The 22,889-nt window shown below is 36.4% G+C and overlaps 2 pseudogenes across 1 annotated transcript; one reads left to right on the top strand and one right to left on the bottom strand.

Moving 5' to 3' along the window:
• The first annotated feature begins 5,241 nt into the window (after positions 1-5,241).
• On the top strand, positions 5,242-5,826 carry LOC143556514 (secreted RxLR effector protein 161 pseudogene; annotated as a pseudogene).
• A 14,098-nt stretch (positions 5,827-19,924) lies between these two features.
• LOC143556515 (hypersensitive-induced reaction 1 protein-like) lies at positions 19,925-22,554 on the bottom strand (annotated as a pseudogene). Its single transcript, XR_013139383.1, has 7 exons — positions 22,434-22,554; positions 21,407-21,556; positions 21,164-21,285; positions 20,994-21,085; positions 20,804-20,900; positions 20,019-20,372; positions 19,925-19,936 (listed from the first exon to the last, which is right to left on the bottom strand). The product of XR_013139383.1 is annotated as a hypersensitive-induced reaction 1 protein-like (transcript).
• Between the last annotated feature and the right edge of the window lie 335 nt (positions 22,555-22,889).

Below are 22,889 nucleotides of genomic sequence, written 5' to 3' on the forward strand. Positions count from 1 at the left end.
ATAAATATTTCATTTGGTCAATGAATCCTGGTAGAATAATTATTATTCCAAGTAGGTGCCTATATATATAATTTAGAAGTATCCCATATTTTTATTATGATACTGCTTTTTTTTTTTATTATGTTTCTCGTTTGGACCCAACCTTGAGCAACGACCGACCCAAAATTCTAATGTTTAATTGGTTGTAGAAAATCTGAAAATGAAAAAAATCATGGGTCCACCACTAGCGTTGAATAAGGTGACGAAACTTGGTTACGTCATAAAAAAAACTAAGCTCTCTACCAGTATTAAACAGGTTACCGTTTTTAAAATTTGGAATCTGGTTCGTTTATTTCATGCTCTAATTCTAATTCATCACTTTCGGTCTCTTGGATGAATAGTTCCGATGTTTATGGAATTTAAAAAGAGATTGGAACAAGGTGGTTTTCAAGATAATCAAATGCAAACAAAAACATATATACCTGCGTATCTGTCTGTGTGTGTGTATCTATTTATATGTATGAGTATATGGATGTGTACATGTATGCGTGTGTGTGAATATACGTATGTGTATGTCTGTATGTGAATGTGTGATATGTGTAGTATGGGTATGTGTTATTTACCGGAACTTTCAGATATACGCTAATGTATTTGTACGTTTATTTGCATAATTGTATGTATATGTGTATATTTATATGCAGGGTTAAGTTATCGTACAATAATCGCTTACGTATAATAGGTTCGGAAATTACGTTCAAACCCATTTTACAAAACGCTCAAACCAAAACAAAAAAAAAAAATACTCAATTGAATTCTAAACCCTCAATACGCTCAAGTGCAAAATGGAAACGCTCAAAGGTTAAATATAATTGTGCTCAAAGTCAAAATTGATCAATTGAATATCCAGTTGATGATTAATTGGATAAATTTCTAAGTTTCATTGATTAATTGCTAAAAACAAACCTGCGAACTGCATTTTGCGTTTTTCAGGCGAGTTGCATGACCTCGTTGCTGACGACAGTGATGCTAGCAGAGGAGTGTTTGATGCCGACGATTGGTGGATCTGTTGCGGTGGAGATGGCTTAACACAAAGTGGTGGTTCGGTGGAGGTGGAGATCTCTGGAGCATATTTGTGATTTAGGGTTTTTTTAGATCAAAGGGTGTGGAAGTCGTGTACGTTAACATACGATAAGGATTATTTTATCTTTATTTGTATATGTATGTTTATTTGTGTAATCGTATGTGTATTTAATTATTGGTATCTTTATTTGTATGTGTATGTGTATGTGTATGTGTATGTGTATGTGTATGTGTATGTGTATGAATGATTATTTTTGTATTCTATGTGTATGCATATCTATGTGTATTTGTATGCATATTTGTGTATCTATAAGTTTGTATGTATGTTTACTTTTGTATTTTATTTGTATGTTTATATGTGTATTTGTATGTATCTTTGTGTATATGTATTACACTGTGTAGTGTTTGTAATATAACTAGTTTAGCTAGTGTGGGCTAACCTTCATACTTTACTCATTGTCTTTGATTTCTTTTTGGTATTTGCATCCATAACACTTACAACACTTTCTAGGATTTAAAACCACCATAAACTCCATATAATTTGAGTTGGTTCATGATCCTTATTTTAAAAAATACGAGAGGTAGACTTAATCAAAACTAGAGAGATATTGGAGAGGGACATTGGAATTATATAAAGAAGAACATTGAAACTAGAATTAACACAGAAATAATATTGTATCAAAACCAGAGAGAAGTGATTAGTGCATTGTTTTTCATACAACACATTATATAGACACAGATTATAAGTAACTAGCTAATAGTGACTTAATGGTAACTGCCAGTATTGTAAGTTTAACCGCCAATACATACTGATTAACTAACTATAGTGCGAATTTAATTTATAATACAAATAATAACATTAAACATTAATATTTAATTTATTGCTTTCAAAAGTAATTCCTTGGTAGGCTGTCGGTAAACAAATTACCCATGCCCATATTATCAATAGCCATTCATTGATAGATTCCCATTGGTAACGATTTTCACCATTGGAATTTTCGACATAACTAACCATCAGTGATACTTATTTGGTAAATAATATTAAATTTTGTCTTTGGAGCAATGGCCCTAATGGCTAATACCCTTGGGGAATGAATAATGAGCCATGAGGGTTCATACATTTTGACTCAACTTTGTCACGACGCTTCATATAACCAAAGCTTACCAGATTAGTCAAACAAACACATTCGAATGATTTTGTGATAAAGCAGACAAAAAAATATGAACCTTTAAGTACTTACAACGGATCACTAATTGTCGCTCGAATTCCTCACTCGTATTACAACTCAAAATTCCCTCATGCACTCAAAAAAACCTAAGTATGAAATCAGCATGAATATGTATCATTCCCACAAAGGTTCTACATAAATGGAAGTCTCTAGGATTTGCACCACACGCCCTTTTCGCATCCACCAAATAATTGTCTGGGAATAACGTTGGGTCCTCTCGATTGGTGGAAGACAAATTTGTGATCTATACATATTGAATGTATATGTGACATATGTCTCATATGTTGTCTTCCTAAACGTGTCATGCAAGTTGTTGACATCAAAGACTGAATTGTAAATAATCCCGAATAACATCTGCTGCTGACTGTTAAAGATCCTAGCTTGTGTTCGAAAGACCATATAGAAGCATCTAACAAGGTAAATATAAAGCATATATGTAATATATAAATTTGATACGTGAGTTTCAGTCATGCATTATGTGTTAAAATATAATTAAAATGTGTCACGTGGTCTTTATTATTATTTGCTTATTGATGTTTTTAATTAGTTTGTTATTGCTGAGTCATGTAAAGCTATTCTTTAGGGATAGCTGAGAATAAGTCGTAGGTTAAGTCCGAGTCTTATGTTTATATTGAGTCATGTGAACATGGGGAAGTCATGTGGTAGTTGTTAAGTCATGGGTCGTTGTAATTCTGCTATATAAGCAGATCCTTTTCTATTGAATGAAGTATCGAGTTCTAGTCTCTCTGCTGCAACTATTAACAGTGGTATCAGAGCCAGGTTCCGATCCTGGGACCTATGGGTTATGGCCCACCACGCTTCCGCTGCGCCACTCTGATTCGAACCCCGGTGGCTGCATAACATACACATCTTCTTTAAGAACCCCATTCAGAAACGCTGACTTCACATCAAACTGATATGCAGTCCACCCATTTTGAGCAGCCAAGGCTAAGCCAATACGAATAGTCTCAAACCGAGCCACAGGCGAAAAAGTTTCTTCGTAGTCAACCCCGCTTTCTTGTGAGTAACCCTTAGCTACTATACGTGCCTTATACATTTGTATCTGCCCATCTGCTTGCACTTTTAGCTTGAAAACCCATTTTAAACCAATTGCCTTCTTATTCTCAGGCAGATCAGTTAATGTCCAAGTATGGTGTTTTTCTAAAGATGCAAGTTCTTCTTCCATTGCTAGTCTCCACTCTTCAACATCTAAGACATCAGAGTATGAATTTGGTTCGAGAGATGACAAAGCAAATTGACATGCTTCATCATTCTCGGACAATGGTGAAGTTTCTTCATAGATGCCATCAAGGGATCGAACTCTGTGAGCTGAGTCACTACTTACACTCGCCCATCTGTAGTAGAGAACACTTGTGTATGCTGTTGTGGAGGTGTAATAGGGCTGGAGGTTGAACCACGGCTGTTGGACCTTGATTCTGGGCTAGACCTCGAACTTGGGCTTGAATTTGAGCTTGATGGAGCAAGGCACTCTTCATCATTACCAAACATATCCCCACTGACCAATACTTCATTCGGACTATCATATGTGTCTTCATCCTTCCACCTACCTTGTTCACTAAAAACAACATCACGACTAATAAGCCTTTGAATTTGGAGAATAGCCAATAAAGATGCATTTTTCTGATTTTGCATCAAATTTCTTTCGTAACTGAGCAGGTTTTAATGCATAGGCAATACAACCAAAAACACGAAGGTGACCTACAGAAGGTGTACGTGCATACCATAATTCATAAGGCGTAGCATTGTTTAAGGCTGTTGTTGGTGATAGGCTAACCAAGTAGACAGCAGTTGCTACTGCTTCACCCCAAAACTGTTTGGGTAACCCTTTCTCTTGCAACATACAGTTTTCCATCTCTCCTACTTTTCGGTTCTTTCTCTCCGCTACCCCGTTCTGCTCCGGTGTGTAGGGAGCCGTAAGATCCCTACTAATTCCATTCACTTGACAAAAAACAATGAATTCCTTTGACAGGAATTCTCCCCCATGGTCAGTACGCAAACTGACAATATGTCTTCCATTTTCCTTCTCAACTTTAGCTTTAAATCTTTTAAAGCACTCAAAACTTTCAGACTTTTGTTGCAAGAAATACACCCAAGGCATACGAGTAAAGTCATCAGTCAACAGGAAATAATACTTGTTACCTCCCAATGAAGTAGTTGGCATAGGGCCAACTAAGTCTGCATGAACAAGTTGTAAGGGGTGTGAAGTTCTCCAAAGGCTATGAGGAAATGGTTTTCGTGTTGCTTTTCCAAGAACACAGCCTTCACAGTCTGTAACATGACCAATTTGCGCCATCCCACTTACCAAACCTTTATTGCTCAAGAGCTGGAGATTTTCTTCATGTAAGTGCCCATAACGACGGTGCCACATATTGGACTCATCAGCATTAGCTTTGGCAACAAAACTAGTTGGAGAACTTAGGTTGGAGCCAATCTTCAATTGAAACACCTTGTTTGCATACATAGCAATACGGTATGCAACAACATTCGTACGCTTGTGTGTGATCACACATGCATTGTCATCAAACAAAAGAGAGTATCCAGAGTGCATGAGTTGCCCAACACTCAGTAAGTTGTAACCAAGTGCAGGAGCATACCGGACATCATGCAACACTTTAGACTCTCCGTTGGCTGTCACAATTTTTACGACGCCTTTCCCTTCAACTTGAACACTTTTACCAGTTCCCATCTTAACTTGAACTTTCTTTGTTTCATCCAACGTCTTAAACAGTGACCGTTGCCCAGTCATGTGATTGGAGCACCCACTATCGACAAACCATATGCTTGAAGTTGAGATTTCTTCGCTAACAGCCATAAACAACCGACACTCATCTTCTTCATCATCTTGTTCAAGAGCAGTATTCACTTGAGGTTCAAACCAGAAATCCGCACGAACATGACCCATACGGTTACAATTAAAGCACTGAAGTTTGGAATGGCTGGTTGTAAGGTTGCTGCAACACCTATGAACACAACAGAAAAGTATCAAGTTGATGATGGCAGAGAGCCGGCTGATGGTTACAAGTATAGGAGTGTAGTGGGAGGTTTGATTTATTTAACCCATACATGTCCTTACATTGCTTTTGATGTAGGTGTTATTTCTCGGTTTATGCATAAACCCTCAGCATTTCACTTTGGGGCTGCAAAGAGAATCTTAAGGTATGTTGCTGGTACTGTTGGGTATGGTTTGTGGTATGGTAAAACAGAAAAGTTGCAGCTAGCAGGGTATACGGATAGTGATTGGGCAAGCTCGGTTGATGATAGAAAGAGTACTTCTGGTAACATGTTCACATTTGGAACCGGGGCTATCTCGTGGAGTTCAAAAAAACAGGATGTAGTGGCACTATCAACCACGGAAGCAGAATACATTGCAGCAAGTTTAGCTGGATGTCAAGCTTCATGGCTGAGGAAACTGTTAAGGGAATTGTTTCAAGATCAAAATGATGCCACACCAATCTTTTGTGACAATGTGTCCAGCAGTCTTCTTATCAAAAAATCAAGCATACCATGGACGAAGTAAGCATATTGACATCAAGTTTCATTTCATTCGAAGTTTAGTTGAAAGCAATCAGATTGAGTTGAAGTCATGTTACACACAAGAACAAGTTGCTGATGTGTTTACTAAGGCCCTGGGTTTGGAGCAGTTCGTCTACTTTCGAGAAAGGCTTGGAGTTGTGACACTTTGAATTATGGGGGAGTGTTAAAATATAATTAAAATGTGTCACGTGGTCTTTATTATTATTTGCTTATTGATGTTTTTAATTAGTTTGTTATTGCTGAGTCATGTAAAGCTATTCTTTAGGGATAGCTGAGAATAAGTCGTAGGTTAAGTCCGAGTCTTATGTTTATGTTGAGTCATGTGAACATGGGGAAGTCATGTGGTAGTTGTTGAGTCATGGGTCGTTGTAATTCTGTTATATAAGCAGATCCTTTTCTATTGAATGAAGTATCGAGTTCTAGTCTCTCTGCTGCAACCATTAACATTAGGTGTATAATTAAAGTTAAAGACGTTTTTTCTTTCTTTTTTTTTAAACGACTAAATGTTGCAGCATATTCCACAATCTAACCACCTTATCATCCATCAAAGTAGGAATGACAAATTATTCAAGAACGTTTGAAATAGTTTTACGTTAACCAGAAAATAATTATTTTAAAAGTTATATTTTAAAACTGATCTGTGAAATAGTTTAAAGCTGAACCTAAGGAAATTAGTTTTTCTGAGTAACAAAATAATTAATGTAAAACTTGAAAATTCTTTTTCTTAACAAGTGGTTCAAAGTACGTCGCCGAGAAATTAAAAGCGACTGAATTGTATGTATATCAAGAAAACTTCATACCAAGAATTAATATGAAAGTTTCACAGATGAATAAACTTGCATACATTTTATTTTCAAGAAATGGTCATTAATTCATCATGATATATATTACTTAGATTATGATATTTGACACATATATAATTTTCTGAAAATTAATTTCATTATAATTTACCATATTCGAGTACTCACCGTCTCCCTGAGTATTCTCCGCCTAGACCGTATACTTACAACTCACCAGTCGACCGGCCCGAGAATGCCTAGCAACTTATACAACCTTGAGTTAACTAAATTTTTAATAAAATATGGCAATCGATAAAATAGTTAAACTAAAATAATAAAATGATTAATTTGTCAACATGTAACTTAATTAATAATAAAAATTGCACTGTATATCCTGTTTCCTTCTTGTTTATAACAGAAGTGGACCTTTTTCCTTGGATCATGAGCGTTGACATTTTATTTTTCAAACAAAGACTTTGCATTAATAAAACTTCAACGAAAGGTCGAAGGAACTGAGACGCCGAAATACGTGTTCAAATCCTGATCCCATTTCAACAAAGATCTACTCCATAAACTTTTAGAGCTAGTGGCAAATTATATATGCTATAACCACTGTCACGTTCTTGCAAACATTGTAAAATCATTATATATATATATATATATACTATATTATAATACATATAGACAACATTTCATCTCCCACTTTCTCTCTCATGAGACGCTTACATATTTATTGTTGGACTGAATGCTACCTTCAATTCCATTCATTGCTTTGTCATTACCACATTCGTTACTTGAGTCTAATTTAACCATTCCGTGTGGTCAAACATTAAAGAGATGTGCGTGAGTTGCTACATCTTGACTTAAATAAAGCGATTAAAGTCATATGATAAACTTGACTGATACATTTGCTATATCTTGACTTAATAAAGCAATTAAAGTCATACGATAAACTTGACGGGTACTATAATACAATAAATTCTTATAAGTAACAGTATATTATGGTCATATTTCACACCCGCAGCAAAGCGCGGGCTCTCTGTTGTTTCTTGAGTCTGATTTAACCATTGAATCTTTCATTTGAATGCAACAGATGAATACTTTACCTTTTCCATCTACCTGCTATTGAAATATAGACAACCTTTCACCTCCCACTTTCTCTCTCATGAGACACTTGTATATTTAATGTTGTACTGAATGCTACCTTCAATTCTATTCATTGCTTTGTCATTACCACATTCGTTGCTTGCGTCTGATTGATTTAACCATTGAATCTTTCATTTGAATGCAACACATGAATACTTTACCCTTTCCATATAGAAATTACCAATTGACACATCTTGACTTAAATAAAGCGATTAAAGTCATACGATAAACTTGACAGATACTATAACATTACATTATAATACATATACAAATTGCCAATTGAATGTGCAATGATGCTACAATTAAAAATGATCATTAATTGCGGTAGAACAAACGAGTGAACGGAAGAATCCATAGAAATGAATGGTGCAATTAAGTTGGCCTCGAAGGGTCGTCGGTGAATTAAAGAGGACGGAGTATAGCTAAGCAGGAAGGAAAGGGTAATAAATATAGGAGCGTCTTAAGAGAGAGAGTGTTGGAAGATGGAGGGTTGCCTATATGTATTATAATGTAACGCGCTTTGCTGCGGGTGTGACATATGACCATAATACTGTTACTAATAGGAATTTATTGTGTTATAGTATCCGTCAAGAACAATAGAGTGAACGGAAGAATCCATAGAAATAAATGGTGCAATTAAGTTGGCCTCGAAGGATCGTCGGAGTATAGCTAAGCAGGAAGGAAAGGGTAATAAATATAGGAGCGTCTTAAGAGAGAGAGTGTTGGAAGATGGAGGGTTGCCTATATGTATTATATTGTAACGCGCTTTGCTGCGGGTGTGACATATGACAATAATACTGTTACTTATAGGAATTTATTGTGTTATAGTATTCGTCAAGTTTATATGCATATAGGCAACCTTTCACCTCCCACTTTCTCTCTCATGAGACGCTTGTATATTTAATGTTGGACTGAATGCTACCTTCAATTCTAAGACTGAATGCTACCTTCAATTCCATTCATTACTTTGTCATTACCACATTCATTACCACATTTTTTTTTGTCATTACTACATTCATTACCACATTTGTATATTTAACTATTGAATCTTTCATTTGAATGCAACAGATGAATACTCTACCCTTTCCATCTACCCGCTATTGAATCTCAGATCCGTTTCAATTGAAGCCTACTTTAAGACCTCATCTTCAATTCCCAAATCACATCTACGGATTCTAGGATTTGCCTCCATTAGTTCAGTTTCTTATATAAAATGTTTTCCTTCGATGTATAAACGCATCGACCGAATTTCTATTGTATCCCGCAGCAACGCGCGGGCACTTCCACCATATATATATATATATAATCAGGATCATGAGAGAACTTTTTTGAAATTGAGAACTATGAGAACCATTTTGGACCACAAAAAACCCGAAAATAAAAAAAAATCATAAAATAAAAAAAAAACACAAATATCAAAAAAGTAAAAAAACAAAATTCTTATTTTATCATCCCGGTTTCATAAAAAAAACTCGGTTTAGCTAAATTATATACACATATGTATAATATATACATATATGTACATTTACATCTTTTTTTTGTACACATGTGTATAATTTAAGATAAATGATATTGTACATATGTGTATATTACGTAACTAAATATTATATAAAATTATACATATTTGTATAACACGACGTTTTTTTATTTTTTTTTATTTTATTCTTATTTTTTTATTGAAACCAGAATGAAATATATGAATTTTGATTTTTTTACTTTTTAAAAATTTTTATTAGTTTTTGTTTTATGATTTTTTTAAATATTTTTTTAAAGGTGTTTTTAATGATCCAAAATGATTCTCAAAGTTCTCAATTTGTAAAGGGTTCTCTTAGGATCCTTACCCTATATATAATCAGGATCATGAGAGAACTTTTTGTATATATATATATATATATATAGATTTATTGCTAGAAAGAAAATGAATGGATAAATATTTATAGCCTGATTGATTAAACAAATGTGATTTCACAAATCACCATGAAGTCAAAAAAGTGAATAAAGCACGAAATATATAATAAGAAAACACAATTACATGGTTTGAGTAAAGTAACATATCTGGATACTAAGATTTTAAACTAATAAGTTTTGGTTTTAAGCTTTAATTTTATAACGAGTTTGGGTATTACATAAATTTCTGTTAACTATTTTTATAAGATTAAAGACATTTCAGTTATTTCAAAGTCATGTAAATTAATTGGGCGAGAGACTTATTACGTAATTTACTTAATGATAACCGTCGTTTGAGTCAATCAAAAACCTAATTATTCTAAATAGTTAGAGCAAGTAGGGTATCGTATCACAAGGAGTATGTGGTTAATGTATTCGTGTAACAGATTTCTAATTATGAAGTGAATGATTTTTAGTGCTGATCACACAAGCAATAGTTTGAATTAAGAGAACTAAGCAATGAACAAGTAAACGAGTATTAAGCAGTTAACAAACAAATAACACCTGAGAATTCAAGTAAGCAACCAACAGTTATCTCAAGCAACCTAACAGATTAATTATTAATGATTAACTGAAAACTGAGCAATCAGACAAAACCTTAGACATCAACAATTACTTTACACACGGCGCTGGTTATCAAACAGTCCCTGCCAGTGTGACTCAGTTAAGGGCAATTGTATGTTTTATCGTATTCAATCTAACCAAACAGTTATATGACTAATTATCTAGCAACTGGTAACAGATCTTTCAGACCAACATAAACTTAAACCGACCGAACACACAGAAATACCAAACATCAATAATCATATATCAATCATAAATAATGTTTTGGACAAAAATCTGCTAAGGATAATGTATCCAAATCTGTTAAGTGAGGTATAGTGCTAACACGGCAATGATGAGTGTGTAATCGTAATCTTGGTGAACACAATGATTTGATCACGATGGAAAAAGCCCTTGAATACGATAATCTTACTTCGGTCAAAACTTAACAAGGCAATCTTTGATAAAATGACTTCGGTCAAGGATTAACATGATAATCTTTGGTCGAATCACTTTGGTCAAGGATCAACGAGGTAACCTTTGGTCGGATAGTATGTGATTATAGTAATCTCCGGCACAAAAAACCCCCGGACGTTGAAAACTATCACCGCTGATTATATTGATAATAAAAGGTGGTTACAAGTATTGTGGAGTTGATTATCGAGATTACAAAGTAAACTAGTGATTAGAGAGAATTCATTGCTTCTGCTCTAGAGTGTGTGTGATGATACATGTGTTTTTCCTACTCGATCATAACTCGATTAAATAAGAAAATGTCAATAACAATATTCCCTAACAATCCGGAAGTCTTCCACTAGCCACTTCCCTGACTTTGACCACGTACCAATAGCCGTTCAATAGCGAGATAAGTGGAAGAACGAGTCTTGGAGCCGTTATTGATATCTAAACATCAATCTTCAGGTGAATTCGTCCATTAACAGCTATATTGAATAAGGATCCTAGATCCATACTCCAGCTAGAGAGTACTCCGGGAGGATAATTGATGCAAGCACGTCTCTAAGTTGCCACACATGTCTTACACATCACCATACTAAACGCAATCTTTAGTAAACAAATAATACCGAGGATCCTCGATCCTTTATACCCTGATAGACATCTTAAGGATAATCTATCAGTAAGATGGTTAAGGATAAAGGATCCTCAGTATAAAATTCATGGCCTAACAAATAATAATACACAAGTGTTCTTAATCACATGAGAAAAACTGTAAGGTTACAAACTATACATCCCGGGTGCGATTCTAGGAGATTAGCCGAGCCTTGACATCACTGAATCTTCGATATGGATGCTAGGAATCATATGTAGGGTCTTGGCACAAGCTATGGTGGTAGAAATCGCCTCTATGGATTGTTGGAATCGCCTCTTGGTCGTCAAAACGGAGTTAGAGTTCTTTATGATGAAAAAGATGTTATAAACCTATTTTTCCCGTTTTTTATGTCTGTCGCGATATGCGATGGCCATATGACCATCTCATCGCGTATCGCGACCTAAGAAAACCTCATATTCAGATTCCTCTCGTCGAGAAACCCAAAATTCATATATATGGCTCTCGTAACTCATTTTCTAGCCCAGGATATGCTCGTTTTACTTCAGGGTCGCATTTTGACAACCCATCTTGTTCAGTTTTAGCATCGGCTTATGATTTCTCATCCATACTCTTCCCGAATCCTTATAACACTTCCCAAGACATCAAATCATGCTTCGGTCTTCCCGAGATATCATTCCATGCTCGTACATGTCTCTCATTTAGCATCTTTAACGATCAATGACCTGAAATACAAAAGCACGTATTAAGTACCAAAGTTCTAACAGTATACTCAATAAAACTACATAATTAATACACTAATATATATACAAAATACCCGACCATCACATCCCCACACTTATCTTTTGCTTGCCCTCAAGCAAACTCTAAAATAAACATTAACCTCCATCACAGATATGTGACTTATCGCCATTAACACTAGTAAAGTTTAAGTTCATACCCAGTTTCCCAGACTGACAATTTCTAGATTGACATTCCACAAATAAGGTTAAATGATACTATAAAAACAACAGAGCCGCCCAGACGAGTGTACTTTGTTTCCGGCTAAGGCATACATGTTCATACCCCTCACACTATCAACACTCCTCTCGGTTTAATATATGGACTAGCAAAGATGTGCCAGTATATGTCTCTGCCCTCAAATACCAAGTATGAGTTACAACTTAATAAGGTTGCATGCCAGTCTTTTCTCCACCCATTACCCACCGGTTGCATAAAGACTCGGACTAAGGTTTTTGCTGAGGCTTAGTTTGGTGCAGAATAGGCATATTTAGTGACTAAGGTGAATGAAACCCAGTTTACAAATAAACAAATAGCTAATCAAAAATAAACAGACTGCTAATTACATAACTGAATAAGAACTGACTTTCTTTTTGGCTTTTTGCTGAATTTTCAATTTTTTTTGTGCTTTTTTTTAGCTTTTTTTTTTTTTGCTTCTTTTTGAACTGATAGACAATACACTTAATCAAATAATTATACAACTCTGACAAACACATATTTACAACTCAACCGAGGCATACGTACATTGTGTACTATGCTCAACAACTGACTATATACAACTCGATAACGAACTAGATTTCATCACACATGGTTAAAATATAATGAAGGCCAAGGATGAAATGGTGTGTAATGTCTGGTTTAGAAAATAAACAGGAATGAGGTCCAAACGGGCTCCTAAGGGAATAATGTCGGGTAAGGAAGTTTATTTAGTGGAGGAAAATTGTATGTAAAGGTTTTCTAAAGTCCTAATCTCTATACAGGTGGTGGTATTAAGATCTCGATAAGCATGTGACAAGCAAGTTCTAACTCTGTAAAACATACTGGTTTCCCTCAATCAATGGTATAAGACATGTTTTATATCTATTATATAATATGTGTATTAAGTATAGGGGGCATCTCACAATATGTCTGGAATAATGGGCTGCCGATATGAAACATGTATACCCACCCCATTGACTCGTTATCCCCGCCTAAACGACCCCATTTTCAACCGCTCTTTTTGAAAACATTTGTGAATAAAACTATCGAGAAGCTGAAAAACCAACCATGACCAGAAACCTATAACTTGGCATTAATGACAATAATTAACAGTTAACAACTTTGGTTTCCAAACACTCTTCGAGGTACTATTGGGCTAAAACTTTCAAATTTCCCCCATCCCCACACTTGAGGTTTACATTGTCCTCAATGTTAAAATATTTAAACAATTAATGAATATTTGAGGGACGGGGTTGAAATTGATTTTTTAACAATTTAAAAACTCGGGGCACAAATGTGATGGTTAAACTAAACAATTATACAATTACACTTTCAACATTGAAACTAATTAAAATAAAATAGATTATGAAACTGAAATCACCTGATATCATTGACAATATAATGGAACCATCCGCTCGCGAACTCTTGTAAACACTTGTACACACTCGTCTCAACCAATTACCAAAACTGACAACCGAACCTGCAAAATCTCGAGATGTGTAGAAGCAAGCTTCTCACAAGTGTAAGACATAGATCTTTTAAGAGTTATGATGATTTTCTGTTAATTTTATTAAAATAATTACCGAGCCAATTTAAGTCGTTTCATAATAAATTTAGTTAAACAAGTTAAAACGTTAAAAGACCTAACTCACTTTCGTAGGAATCACGATTGCATTTAGCATATGCAACAAGCCCTGTAAACCTCCCGGTAGCCCGGGAGGACGAGTGGGGTCTCGTGAGGGTTTATAGTGAACAACACCTACAAAGTTCAAAATACAACATAATATACACGTACCTGTATTAACCATAGCGAAAAGAAATGAAAGCACTCTGGTTAGCTAAACTGAAACCTCGTTTTCTGACAAAAAATTTATCAAACACATCAAAATCCCAACTTTTCTCACACACTTAGCTTTTGCTATGATGGTACGCTTAAAATACAATTAGTAATATAAAAACTAAAACAAAATAGAAACTATATATATATATATATATACAAAATGTACAATTACCACCCTTTTGAAATTTGTATGGCATTCAAGGTGGGCGTCTGGCCCGCTCCCGTGCAACCTTCTCATTATAAGCACGCGTTTCTTCAATAGTTTTTTGCCTGTCTTCCGATAGGCCAGGATCTGGCCCGAACATTCTCAATCTCCACTCTCGATCATTTTGGTTGGGTGGATGTCTAACCTTCTTCTTCCTTGGTCGGCTGCCTTTCTCTTCCACCTTCTCACTATGTTGTTTCTCAAATCCCTTCTTATCTATCCTGTCAATCATAAAACATTCCTATTTTGTGTGATCCTTGTCCAAGGATACACACTTGTCAACAAGAGGGTTAATGGCATTTTCAAACAATAATAACCGTTTATCACGGTCTCCACACTTAATTCCCAAAACCCCCTTAACACAGTCAATTACCGCATGTGCTGTGGCAAGGAATGGCCTACCCAATATGACTTATGGTTGTGCATTATTGACACGTTTAGCATAGTCAAGTACAAGAAAGTCAACTGGGTAGAAAAATTCATTCACCTGAACCATTACATTAGTCACCATGCCCCTAGGAAGTGTATGAGTTTAGTCTGCCAACACCACGGTGGTGTTTACCCTTTCTAACGGGCCAAATTCATACTGATCATATAAACTATCGGGCATGATACTAACACATGCTCTAAGATCTAGAAGTGCCCGATCAGTTTTAAATTTTCCAATTTGAATTGATAAAAGCGGCACTCCCGGGTCTTGAAGTTTACTTAAGGTGGTATTATTCTCTACATCCTCATCTCCCATGTTGGTCAATTTACCATTTAAACATTTTTCACATGTGCAATTTTCACAAAAAAGACATTTCATATATTTTTGGTCCTGGTTCATTTTGGAAAATTAATTCATTTTGACCGACACAATCACTCTCATCATAAACATCTTCCACCACCCTCTCAACAAATTGTGGTGGTGAATCAACTTCAACACAAGAAATTTCAAAATGAGGCAAAAGACTTACAACATTGATGTGCACATTGTTTCCCTTCTTGAAGCTTGAGCAGTAATGGTTCGGGTTGACTGTAGTATCACTCGGGAGTTGACCTACGCTCTTTTGAAACTTTGCCATATCTTCTGCGAGCTGACCAATCTGCTTTGACATTGCCTCTACTGACTTTTCATGTAACTCAAACTGTTTCTTCGTTTCAGCCTTATGATCTGCCATAATCTTAATCAATGAATCGAACTTTGAGTGTACCGACTCATACGCATTACCCGAGGACCCCCTCTGCTGGTCCTGATTACCGGATGAATTTCCACCCCGGTTACCGTCTCTGTTATACCCCCGATTCTGATCATACGAACCCTGCTGACCACCTTGGCGGTAATTTCCATGCGATATGTTCTGGTTCGATCCCTGAAAGTTCAGGTTTAACTGGGTAGACGCGTTCCCGTTACCAAAATTCGGGTGATTCCTCAAGCCTGGGTGATAGGTGTTTGAATTCAACCCTTGACCCTTGGAATCCCCGTAAGCAAAATTAATATTTTCGGGCTCATCCTCCTCGTCATCATCAAATTCGGGGCAATTTTCTGCCTTATGCCTCCACAATCTTCACAAACCGGGAATTTCACTCCAACTTTCCTGACTTATTTCTTCTTACCCTTTCTGTACCCAGCCAGCTCACGTTCTAACTCAGCAATTCTTTCAGACTCACTCGTGACTGACTTTACTGACCTGGAAGAAGTACCATGTCTTCGTCTTTCAGCTGCTGCTTCTGCCTTTGAATCTTCACACATACACTCCAAAAAATCCCATTCATCCTCTTCGGGTTGATTCAGCAGCTGACCGTTACACGAGGCTTTCAGATGTTTTCTGTCCTCGTAAGTCAACCCATCCACAAAACACTTCACCAATTCCCACAATTCAATCTGGTGGTGTGGGCATTTTCTGATCATCTCCTTAAACCTGATGAATGCTTCGTGAAATAATTCGCCTGATAACTGTGAAAAATGGCGAATTTCCATTCGGGCCTCACTCGTCTTTGACTGCGAATAGTACTCGTTTAGAAACACTTGCTGCATCTCGGCCCAGTTCCCAATACTGTGCATCGGTAGCGAGTTAAACCGGTGCTTAGCTTTATCTTTTAATGAAAACTGGAATAACCGCAACCGAACCTCATCTTGATCATAAGTACCACCACCAATCAACCCGCAAATAGCCGAAAAATAGGACAAATGAGAATAAGGGTCCTCGGAAGCCATCATGTGAAAATGTGGTACGATGCTAATGTAAGATAGCCGAGACTTAAAAGTTTGTTGTCCCGGCACTCGTACCTGTGGGACCAACGGGGATGTTCCATCTGAGATAGCCGGTCTGAACCGGGGCCACAAAGTTTCTTCTTAGCCACCCGGGGTTCACCAAACCGCCCCGGTTAACCTGAATACGACGAACTCTTTCGGGCCTTTCCACCCAATTCACTCTGTTTTGACCCAAACCATTTCTGTTAACCGCTTCAACCCGTCTTCGATTCACTGGCTCTTCCACCTCTTCATCCCAATTCTGATTTCCCTCATTTTCCATCTCAAAACCCTCATTCTCGTGCTCAACTTCCCGATTCCTTCTAACCAACCGGTTTACCTCGTTTTCGACCTCAAAACCCTCGTTTCCATTATTATCTTCCCCCTCTTCTTCATCATCTCTCGGAATACTAGGAATAGCATCATCCAGGTTAAGCCGAACTCTATGGTTAAGGGTGTTGTGTGGAACTGCTGGTTCAGTCTGATCAAGGTTTCGGTTTTGGTTTTGGTTTTGGTTTTGGTTTTGGTTTTGGTTTTGATGACCGTCGTTTGAGTCAATCAAAAACCTAATTATTCTAAATAGTTAGAGCAAGTAGGGTATCGTATCACAAGGAGTATGTGGTTAATGTATTCGTGTAACAGATTTCTAATTATGAAGTGAATGATTTTTAGTGCTGATCACACAAGCAATAGTTTGAATTAAGAGAACTAAGCAACGAACAAGTAAACGAGTATTAAGCAGTTAACAAACAAATCACACCCGGGAATTCAAGTAAGCAACCAACAGTTATCTCATGCAACCTAACAGATTAATTATTAATGATTAACTGAAAACTGAACAATCAGACAAAACCTTAGACATCAACAATTACTTTACACACGGTACTGGTTATCAAACAGTCCCTGCCAGTGTGACTCAGTTAAGGGCAATTGTATGTTTTATCGTATTCAATCTAACCAAACAGTTATATGACTAATTATCTAGCAACTGGTAACAGATCGTTCAGACCAACATAAACCTAAACCGACCGAACACACAGAAATACCAAACATCGTAATCATATATCAATCATAAATAATAATACACAAGTGTTCTTAATCACATGAGAAAAACTGTAAAGGTTACAAACTATACATCCCGGGTGCGATTCTAGGAGATTTGCTGAGCCTTGACATCATTGAATCTTCGTAATGGATTATAGGAATCATATGTAGTGTCTTGGCACAAGCTATGGTGGTAGAAATCGCTTCTATGGACTGCTGGAATCGCCTCTTGGTCTTCAAAATGGAGTTAGGGTTCTTTATGATGAAAAAGATGTTATAAACCTAATTTTCCCGTTTTTTATGTCCGTCGCGATACTCGATGGCCATATGACCATCTCATCGCGTATCGCGACCTAAGAAAACCTCATATTCAGATTCCTCTCGTCGAGAAACCCAAAATTCATATATTATGGCTCTCGTAACTCATTTTCTAGCCCAGGATATGCTCGTTTTACTTCAGGGTCGCATTTTGACAACCTATCTTGTTCAGTTTTAGCATCGGCTTTTGAGTTCTTATCCATACTCTTCCCGAATCCTTGTAACAGACATCAAATCATGCTTCGGTCTTCTAGAGATATCATTCCATGCTCGTACAAGTCTCTCATTTAGCATCTTTAACGATCAATGACCTGAAATACAAAAGCACGTATGAAGTACCAAAGTTCTAACAGTATACTAAATAAAACTATATAATTAATACACTAATATATATACAAAATACCCGATCATCACTTAAAAACTATAATATTTATATTTAATTATGCATTTTTGTTTTATGTCTATAACGCATTATGTAAACAAATTAACATATTTAAAACAATATTTATTCGACCGGCAAAACCCATGCGTTGGTAAAACCCGAGTGTTGCATCGGAGAGTCGACGCGACCTTGTGGTGAAACGGAGTATTCCAACGAAGAGTCGACACGAACTCGGTTGTCCGACTACATTCGTTATATTATAAACAATGTTGGTAAAACCCAAGAGTTGAAACCCCAAAATAATTTCGACAAATCAACAGATAAAAGAATTAAATAATTAAAACAAAGTTTTTCGGTCATTAAAACCTGGTTGTTGGTAAAAATCGAGTGTTGCCAATTGCCGGCTTTGCAGTGGTGAGTCGGTAAAACGAATGTTGGTGAAACCCGAGCATTGTGGCAATGAGTCCACACGAATTTGTTCGATTTCGGTGACGTTCGTTACAGTATCGTAACTTAAACAAAAGGGTTGGTAAAACTCGGGCGTTAGTAAAACCTGAGTGTTTTTGGTTCCGGGCATTGCGGTGGTGAGTTGACCCTCGGGTGTTGCGGCGATAAATCGACGCGAATCTGGTCAGTTAAGTTACATTCGTTACGATATTAGGAAAAACAAATCAAATAAAAAAATTAATGTGACGTTGTAGGTCCCTTGGCCGGATCTAACAACACTAATACTAGTTTACTTGGATCAACCTCTACACAAACTAGCGAAATCACTAGTGAGGACCGAGATCTCAGTCCTCACTATTGATTTCCGCTAGCTAGTGTAGAGGTTGATCCAAGTCACTAGTGATTTCCGCTAGCTAGTGTAGAGGTTGATCCAAGTAAACTAGTATTAGTGTTGTTAGATCCGGCCAAGGGACCTACAATTGGTATTGGAGCTTTCAGGCTCTACTAGTTGTAAATCTTGGGTCACAACCTTGGATATTGGTCTTGTCTGTGTTGAAGACGGATTTTCAAGAAGTTTTGTGGATTACGGGTTCTTCAAAAGCCACAAAAAGTGTTCAAAAGTTCATGTGTTCGAGCTTCGAGTTAAAGTTTGAGTGTTAATTTGTGAAGATTCATAGGTTAAAAACTTCAAAAATTCAAGTTTTGATGTTTGAAAAGTGTTAAAATATGGATATTTCTTAAATCCGTTAAAAGGTCAAGTTGATTGAGATGACAACCTTAAAAGGGAAATCTTGAAAAATGTGACAAAAAGTACTATCCGTACTTTCCACAAGTACAGTCCTAATCGAATCGAATACAGTCTATTCGAATCAATAGTAATCAAATCGAATCACGATTGTTAAATCGATTGTTAAAAAACTTTTATATAAAAATAAGCTTAAAATTGTCTCAAATAAGACTAGAAGCCACAACCTTTTGGTTAGATGTCATACCCCTTTACCATTAGACCAAGCTAGTGGTTATGTAATTGTGTTGAAACATTGATTATGCACATGTTTTTGATAAAAATACATATAATTTTTTTTTGAAAAAAAAAATATCAGGCCTAGCGGGGTGTCGGGCCTGTGGCCGTCAACTACCCTGCCATGCCTCAAAGACGGCCCTGCAAACACCAAACTATACTCTTTACGGTCACATCAAACGCATCAAACCCTCAATCTCCAATAATCAAGTAGTCGTATTACCCTGGCCTGAAGTAGACCATCGCGTATCTGAGTAGCCACATCATTAACCATTGAACCGCACTCGGTCCATGAGGAATGAACAAATCATGATTTGGATGCAGCCCCAATTTCCTTCATGGTGTCAAAATACTGAGTCACTAGAACCATGTCCATCACATCTTTAGCCGTTATCCCGGGCACGTTGACCGAAAAACCCAACACGTTGTCTTTTTACCCGTCTAGAATGGCTTGTTGTTGGCGTGCAATACCCAAACCCAAGAGGTATATTGACTCTGCCTCGCCCTCGGCTCGCTTGATTTGTAGAATTTTTTTCGGCCTCTGCTTTTTTAGTAGCCGCCAACCTTAGCTTTGCAGCTGCAAAATGAGCAGGTCAGATAAGTTTCCATCAAATGGGTCGCTTTGGTTCGTGTCAAAGTTGAGTTAACCCAAAACAATATTGTCAAAAACTTTTTTTTATCACTGGAAAAAACGACATAGAAGGTTCTCTTTGAAAATACATTTTTAGGTGACTTTTGGCCCATTTGACTTAAAACAATATGGTTCAAAACTTAGATTGTTTATATATAGAAGTTATATTAGTTATTAATTTCAACAAGTTTATTTACAATAACATAACAAAGGAGGTTTTATGTTAAAGAACATTTTAGGTGAGTTTTGACCCGTTTGGTCTACAATTTCATCCAAAACCAAGTTATTAGAAAAAGTTAAATTATTGATTTGTTTGAGTTTTTTGAACTTGAAACCAATGTGTCAATTAAGATACGATGATAATAAGAAAACTTTACCTGCATTAATCTCATTCATTGCGCTCTTCACACGCTCATGTGGTTCTATATCAACAATTAATGTTTGAACGATCTCAAAACCATAAGCAGACATTGCCTATACAAGTATGTTCAACCACAAACATGTCACAACCAATTCAGGATCATAACTTCATATACATTTAATGACTAAATTAATTTGATAATTTACCTTTTCAAGCTCTTCTTCAAACGCCTTAGCAACTTTATTCTTTTGCTTAAACGCATCATTAAGAGTAAGCTTTGGAACACTGGCTCTTATGACTAGAAGTTGAGCATAAATGGTCGTTTTAGGATACTGACAACATATGAAGATTTATAGTCTGCTTAAAAGGTTTTTACCATAAAAAACAAAGGACTCGAGCTGAGCCATTGTATTGCTGAGTTTGTGGAACGCATCACTCGCCTTATCAGACATAGCACGATACTGAACCAAAGCTACAACATTCACAAAAGACATTGTCCTGAAAAAAATATGTAACATGTTTTATGTTACAATAAGAATCGTTTTAAAGCATGTTAAAGAATACTTCTTTAGTTATATAAGGGCTAAAATACTATATGTGAAGGGAAATAAAAGAGTACCTTAGTTTTGGTCTCATATCTAACATTTTACTATTGAACCCTGAGTGTAAGATGTCCAGCAAGCTGACTTCCAAATATCCAGGGCACACCCTGGCTCAAGAACATCATCAAACTTCCCAAAAGTCTCCTTAATAGCAATAGTGGATTGATCTACTTGAGCCAATCAGAATAAGTTTTCCGTTATTATTTATACCGAAATCAATTCAAGAAAATTAACTTGTTAGCAGTGCCTTAGTTCAGATCATGAAAACCCAAAATTAGCTAACAAGAGAGGTGGTGTCTAAGTTATTATTTATGTACAACATTTTATCCACATACTTCAAAGAAACAGAATAAATTCTAAGTATATTTTTGTCGGTTAAAAAAAATATTAATAAAATAAGCATACGTATTGTTTTTTTTTAAATATAATACATACAGGAAAATAAACGTAGATCGGTAGAATATTAATAACTGCAACGTAAAAGTAAAAAATAAAAAAAAAACAGTTACTCCACGTAAACATATATTTAAAATTGGTTACTTTCTTGTTTTTTATTATTTTTTGTCATATATATTGGTAGGTTAAATACAAAATAGACAGAATTACAAATTTTGTCCTTTAAAAAAAGTCAAATTATGGTTCGTGTCCTTTTTTAAGTTTCCTTGCAGGCGGTATCCTTTAAACATTTTTTTCCTACACGTTATGTCCTTTACGCTAACTGGGTTAGAAAAACTCAGTTAAATACCCTCACGTGAGGCGCATGTGAGGGTATTTTTGTCTTTTCGTTTGTACCTTCAAATTGATAACACCTTCTCCTCCTTTCTCTCTTCTTTTTCTCTCTAAGCCACCACCATCACCACACCATCATCATACCACATACCACATACCACAACCACTTCCTTCTCTCATCCTTCTCTCTCAATGTTCTTCCACACCATCACCATATCACAACCACTCCTCAAACACCATCACCACCGCCACCATAGCTTCGCCACCAACACCATCAAACACTTAAAACTGTTGCCCTGTTCATCTTATTTGTACCTCCCAACTTCATCGATTTCTTGAGAGCTGTTTTGATGACCGAAGATAATACCGGAAGTTTGGATTTTGACCGGATTTGTAATTCATCATCAACTCCCTTTCTTCTTAAATCTGGCACCATCTCCGGTCACCTTCTCCGGCGAGGAAGACGAAACCCTAATTAACTGCAACTATCCTTCTTGTTCGCTACATCTCGCTACATCTGGATGGGTCGGGTTCGGGTGGCGGCAGCGGGGTTAACTGGATTTGGGTTTGTGGATCTGGGTTTGAGATTTTTAAGGGTAAAAGTTGAAAAAGAAAGAATTTATTGTTATTGGATGGGTAAACTGGATCTGGGTTAAAGGGGAGGTGGATATGGCGAAAATCATAAAATTAACATCTGACTTGTGTTCGATTTAGCGGTGAACGGTGGTGGTAGCGGATTTGGTGAAAGGGGAGGTGGATATGGCGGTGAAC

Source organism: Bidens hawaiensis, unplaced genomic scaffold, assembly GCF_021521415.1.
Source record: "Bidens hawaiensis isolate Kalapana, Puna unplaced genomic scaffold, B.hawaiensis_p1.1 tig00018600_1, whole genome shotgun sequence".
In the NCBI taxonomy this organism is placed as follows: domain Eukaryota; kingdom Viridiplantae; phylum Streptophyta; class Magnoliopsida; order Asterales; family Asteraceae; genus Bidens; species Bidens hawaiensis.